Source organism: Daktulosphaira vitifoliae, unplaced genomic scaffold (assembly GCF_025091365.1).
Source record: "Daktulosphaira vitifoliae isolate Bord-2020 unplaced genomic scaffold, ASM2509136v1 Scaffold_5, whole genome shotgun sequence".
NCBI classification, from domain to species: domain Eukaryota; kingdom Metazoa; phylum Arthropoda; class Insecta; order Hemiptera; family Phylloxeridae; genus Daktulosphaira; species Daktulosphaira vitifoliae.
This window is the reverse complement of record NW_026099576.1, coordinates 8776489-8783440: the sequence shown is the minus strand read 5'-3', so window position 1 is coordinate 8783440 and position 6952 is coordinate 8776489. Positions and strand designations below refer to the sequence as shown.

Sequence of the window (6952 nt, the reverse complement as noted above, 5' to 3'; positions counted from 1 at the left end):
AATAATTGTTGAATATCGCTACAATCTATATGTTTTTGAAATCTGCATGGTTAGAGCATTCCATTTATGCAAAAATTATTGAAATCAGAGCATTTTAACAAAATTGTGTATACAGAGTGATCCAAATAAATTATTTCAAAATACAGAGTGATTCAAATGACAAAAAAAAATAAATTGTTTAATATCGCTACAATCGATATGTATTTGAAATCTACATGTTTAGAGCATTCTAATAATGCAGAAAAAATTGAAATCAGAGCATTTTAAAAAAACATAAATTTTTTTTTAATTATACTAGATTGATGTATGTAATAAAAAAAATTTTGACTGTTCGATATTCAGCATTGTTTATTTCAATTGCGTAATTATAATTATATTATATTATAACTATCAACCAGCTCGTATTTTTTTAAGACCATTTTGAATTTAATAGTAAAGAAATATTAAAATCTTCTATTTAACTTTCGAAAGTAACTCTTGAAATTTGCCTGTTAGGCATTACTTCAGAGCGGCCCACGCCGTCTATACCACGTTGTGAATCAGCCTGAAATAATCAAGAAAGATAATACAATTATTTTTGCAATTGAGGGTATTAATAAAAAAAATGTAATTATTGTTTTTCTTTAGTATTGGATTCTTCAATTATCAGTGAGTGTCATAAATAATATTATTCAACAAGACAATTAACTATATAGGTATTAGGTTAATAAGAAAACGTATTTCTATTGTCCTTATTGTTTGTAACAATTTGCCTGATTCCTTATTTACTGAACACACTGTTCACCTCGTCANTTTATTCACAGAACAATTTTTAACAATTCAGAAATTCCAGTAATAATAGTATTTGGGGGAAATACGGACGGTGAAATTTTAAAAAGACTTAACATAGAGGTTAAAATTCTTAACATTTCTGCAACGGTTTCTAAAANGAATCTAAGTTATTTTGTACATATTTTTAATTTATTATTATATACAATATTTTTTAAACAAAAAATTTTAGTTAATTCGTTAGAAATACAATTTAAGTATTTATAATAATATAGTTTTATGATATTTCTATAGCTTTGGACAAAAATAAGGAAGGTATGTTATCGATTAAAAAAAAAAATAACAAAAACGTCTTTTTCTAAGCAATTAATAACATTCAAATTTTTATTGTAGAATTGAATAAAATTGATGAAGGTAATTTTTTATTTATTAATGAAAAAAATACACTTATTTTTTAATTTCAAAATAATAATAATAAATTCAATAAAATAAAAAAAAGTCTTACTTTAAGCGCTTAAATAACATTTAAAATTTACATTGTTTAGACTTTAGTAAAAAATATGATGGTTAATATATCATTTATTGAATCTAATACGTGGAAGTTATACGAGATTTGTTAAATAATATTTTTTTTTACTAACATGTACAAAATAAAAGTTGATTTCTTTTTTGATACATAAGAAATATTAAGTTATTGTAAAAAAAAAAATTATTTCATAAGTTAGACTTTAAAGAGAACTTTCAAAAATTAAAAAAGAACTTTTTTTTATTATACTATATTGAAGTATGTAATAAAAAAAATTTTGACTGTTCGATAACCAGCGTTGTTTATTTCTATTGCGTAATTATAATTATATTATATTATAACTATCAAGCAGCTCGTATTTTTTTAAGACCATTTTGAATTTAATAGTAAAGTAATATTAAAATCGTCTATTTAACTTTCGAAAGTAACTCTTAAAATTTGCCTTTAGGCATTACTTCAGAGCGGCCTACACCGTCTATAACTCACACCAGCACGTTGTGAATCAGCCCAAAATTAATCAAGAGCTAATTCGCAACGAATACGGTGCAAGTTGTTTTTAAAGTAGCCGTGCCCGGACATCACCTGGGTGAGACAATAAGTCATCTCAACGTGAGTCCGGTCTACCCACCTGTGCAACCGATCGGATTCTATGAGGGACGCGATCCACTCGCCTCTCGTCGTTTCCTCCAAGAGGTGAGTGCGCCACCGAAGCATGGTCATCCTCCTAAACGCCAGTCGGTCCTCGGATTCGAGGGTCCGGCCGCGTTCTCGGCAGAGCTCATGCATGGCGGCGCGTTCCTCAGCGAGCAGGTCGTCGGGCGGCAGTGACGACAGAATACCCCACCACTCCGGACACTGTTCGGTACGCCGAAACTGTCCGTTTCGTCGCCCGCCTCTGCACCCTAAGCAGGACTTCATGGTTTTTGGACGAATATTCAAGAGTATCCGCCTAAAACGGAGACCTGTGTAGGAGAACCGAGTGTACGACGCTGACTAATAGTGTCCGCCTCAACTCCCTCGGCCCTCTCAGATTGGCCAAGAGTCCCACCAAGCTATTCATGACTTTTTGGGTCTGTTGGGCCGCACGAGTAATTTTTGCATAACTTTTGAGCCATTACATTTATATAATAAAAGCTAAGACCAAAAAAAAAATCTATTGTTTTTGGATTATCAGTAAATATCATAAATAAAATAAAATGATCGATAAGACCAATATCTATACTGCAATTAGCATAATTTAAAAATTTAAACTCCTTTTATTAAAAATTTGTCTTATATTTATAACTGTAAGAAAATTTTAGTTAATTCATAAGAAATACAATTTAAGCTTAAATACAAATTATGTATAGTTAAAATAATATAAATTTATCGTATTTCTATAGTGTCGGAGAAAAATAAGGAAGGTATGTAAATAAATTTTAAAAAAAGTTAGAAAAACTTTTTATTCTAATCACTTAAATAACAATATACAATAATAAAATTATAGAATTTAATAAAATTGATAAAGGTAAATTTTTTATTTATTAATAAAGACAATATAGTTTTTTTTTTTTTAACTACTTTATTCATAGATTAAATATTATTTACGATTTTAATACAGAATTAATTTATTTAGATAAGATTATTTATTTAAATAATGAAATAAAGTAATATCAATCGAAGTGAATTAATTAAAGAAATAATTGTAATGAAACGATTAATTAATATTTACGTATTTTACATAAAATTTAATTAAAATGACGATGTTAAGATCAATATAAAATAAATTTTAAATATTACTAAATACATTATATTACGAAATAATACTCTTACTCTAAGCATTTAAATAATAGAAAGAAAACGTATTTCTATTGTCCTCATTGTTTGTAACAATTTGCCTGATTCCTTATTTACGGAACACACTGTTCACCTTATGAATCTAAATTATTTTGTACATATTTTTAATTAATAACTACACAAAAAATTTGAGTTAATTCGTTAGAAATACAATTTAAGTATTTATAATAATATAGTTTTATGGTATTTCTATAGCTTTGGACAAAAATAAGGAAGGTATGTTATCGATTAAAAAAAAAAATAACAAAAACGCCTTTTTCTAAGCAATTAATAACATTCTAATTTTTAATGTAGAATTGAATAAAATTAATGAAAGTCTTATGAAAGTTATTTTGTAAATATTTGGAATTTATAAACTTTATTCATGTTTTTATGTTATATCTTATGTAATACTTGCTTTATAATAAGTAATATTGCTACACGAATTTTTATTTAGAAATTTATTAATTGCTATCAAATGCCTATAACTGTTATGATAATTCAGTATGAATAAAAAGCGACTTTACTCGAAGGTAGTAATCCATTAACGACTGTTACATTATTATTATTATTTTGATTTTTTCCTGTCAACACTAATCCACGTTGCTGAACCTGGACATAAAATCTCCAGTTCACAATATATTTTATTTTATATAATATACATAAATTATAATTATTTCAATAAAATTATATTTTAAGTATAAATACGCCTTATATATACTAATAATAAAATTTTATAATATTTTTATAGCTTTGGACAAAAGCAATGAAGAAGGTATGTTAATCAATAAATAATATGTGATGTTGAACATATAAATATATGATGGTTAATATATTATTTATTAAATCTAATATGTGGATGTTGTCGTGACACTATAACAATTTCATTCGTGATTCATTAAATAATTTTTCATTAACTTGTACAAAATAAAAGTTAATTTATTTTTTGAATCATAATAAATATCAAGTTTATTGTAAAAAAAAATTATTTCATAAGGTAGACTTTAGAGGTAACTTTCAAAAATTAAATAAGAACTAAAAAAAGTTTTTATTATACTAGATTGGAGAATGTAATAAAGAAAATTTGACTGTTCGATAACCAGCATTGTTTATTTCTATTGAATAATTATAATTGTATTATATTAAAATTAACAACCAGCTAGTATTTTTTTAAGACCATTTTGAATTTATTAGTAAAACAATATTAAAATCTTCCATTTAACTTTCAAAAGTAACTCTTAAAATTTTCCCTCTAAAATAAATGAAAACAATTATTGAAAAGTAATGTTAAAAGAAATAATTTAAAAGTAATGTCTCATTAATATTTACGTATTTTACTACAATATTTGATAAAAATGAAAATGATAAGCTTATTTTGAATAATCTAAGTGATTGAAAATTAAACGTAAAAACAATTTAAAAGTGTTGTTTGTTTATTATATCATAAATGTATAAAATTCTTAAGAAAAAAAGAATATATTTACACCTAACTAAATGAATAAATTACAGCATATTTATAGCTCTACAATCAAAATAATAATATAGTATAATAGTAATTGATCACTTGTGGCTAATATTATTTTAAATATTAACATTTATGTATGTGTTTAGGGCAGTTAAATATTTTTTATAATATTTTGTTTTAAATTAATATATAAAAAAAACATATTTTTAATTTTTATTATAATTATTATCAGTTTATAAATTTGTTACAGAATCGGATAGTTATGGTATGTAAATTTATTAATAAGTTAAAGTAATTAAAAAAAAATTATTCCATATCTAATTCAACATCATACCTCGAAATAAATATTATGCCATCTATTTCTATCTTCTGCTAACTTTCGCCAATGACTTTTTTGATTCCACTGTACCGCATCCCTATTAATGCAGTCTTCCCATCTTAAGGATAAACAATTGAATAGTTCTTTGAGCCTCCCTGGAACTGCTGTTATGTATTACTTCAGAGTGGCCCATACCGTCTATAACTCATACCACCACGTTGTGAATCAGCCCGAAATTAATCAAGAGCGGATTCGCAACGTGGTGTGGCCCGTCCCGTTAACCCGTTCCCAAAGTGGGAACTATTAGGGAGGACTGGCAAAATAACTCACATGACAAAAAACATAACAAAAAAATAAGAACTTAAGGCACCGGCCTAAACCAGCGCCTCAGGTCCTCTCGTGCCGGGCGGCGTGGTTGCCTCTGTCTCAGGGGTTCCGTTTCCTCCTTCATTAACAAGATGGATTCTGCGAACGCCTGGACGAGATTCCACGCCTCCCGGCTCCTCAACATTAGATCCATCATGGACCCGACTTGGAACATGGACCCTAGTCATAATTCTAAAGAGTCTTGCTCCTGGTCCCACGCCAAGCACCGGAAGAGGGTGTGCTATCAGCCTCTCCCAGACGATCCGAACAGTGGTCAGGGTTACTACCCTAACCTATTTCTAGTAATTTCGAGAGGATAAAATTCTTTTTAATAAGAAAAGTATGTGTATCAGAACTGTTACGAAACCGTCGTAGAAACGTATCACACATTGCACTCGGTAATATTTAATCGTTTTAGTCGGCAAAAAATTTCAATATGAGTTTATCTCATTGTTTAATTTTTTTTTGTTTAAATGATATTACTAAAAATAACAATTAAATAAAAATTCACACAGCATTGAATAAATAATATAATTATTAAAAATAATCAATTTATTCACCCTCTAGAGTCAAATAAATAATGAATAAATAAAATGAAATTTGGCACATACATTTTTTATAATTATATTTTAATTTAGTATTTATAAAAATAAATTCATTATTTTATTAAATGGTTTTTTTTTTTGAAGATTGTCCAATTTGTTTGCAAGAACTTGGCGAAGATTTTACTGAACATGAATGTGGTAACAAATATCATATAGAATGTCTTCACCGTTGGGAAGTAGAAAGCAAATACCATAATTGTCCTGTTTGCCGAGAAATATTATATCCTAGTAAGTATTTTAAGTATAATTCTGTGAACTATTCCGTATAAATCAAATACGTATTATATTATTTTTTATAATATAATATTATTATAAAATGATAATAATTTATGAGTATGAAAAACTGAATGCAGTTTTTACAGGTATTTTAATTTTAATTTTATCTTTTTCTATTTCTATTTATTAAATAGGAACTCCTTAATTTTCCATTGCTTTATTACTTTAAATATAACTGATTTAACTGAAATTACTCTCACCAACCTTGTAATAAAACTTGTGAGTAATGTTATTATTATCTTCCATTAATGGTAGATTTCACATACTCATGTACTATTTGCTAATACACTAGTCATTGGCTGGTTAGTATATTTTTAAGTGAATGGCAACTTTTTATACACAAAGTCTCATTCAAAACCATTCCTAGGTTTTTAGTTGAAATGTCCAAAAACTATATAAAAGAAAGATTGTCTATAGTGTTTATAATAAACCTTTTGCTAATATAGGCGAAAAATAAATTTAAAAAAAATAAGTTTATACAATCTTAATTACATAAAAAAAAATAAAAATGTTAGGTTTTGTAGCGTATCGATAAGCAATGTGAAAGACCCAGTGAAAGTTGATATTTTTTATGTTAAATACGGATAAAAAAACCCAACCCAGAACAGGGGGGTCGCGGCACAGTTGTGACGTGGTATAGTTGGATCAAGTATAATGATATCTGACAGTGATTAAAATCACTATCAAAAATAAACGCTTCGATGCAAATCTTTAGATAGTGTTTAATTTAAAAAAAATTGGTGTTTTATTCCAAAAGCTACTTGATCTGCTGGTTCCTTATTAATATCTCGATAAAGATAAAGTATGTCAAA

General features: G+C 26.9%; 1 long non-coding RNA gene across 2 annotated transcripts; it reads left to right on the top strand.

Moving 5' to 3' along the window:
* Nucleotides 1-610: 610 nt before the first annotated feature.
* On the top strand, nt 611-6087 carry LOC126906957 (uncharacterized). Of its 2 annotated transcripts, XR_007704391.1 has the most exons (9): nt 613-648; nt 1063-1083; nt 1162-1182; nt 2677-2697; nt 2781-2801; nt 3326-3346; nt 3861-3884; nt 4825-4839; nt 5949-6087. It is a non-coding gene; the product is annotated as an uncharacterized LOC126906957 (long non-coding RNA). The 2 variants fall into 2 exon arrangements; XR_007704392.1 differs by lacking the exon at nt 2781-2801 and having other exon boundaries at nt 611-648.
* The last annotated feature ends 865 nt before the right edge of the window (nt 6088-6952 follow it).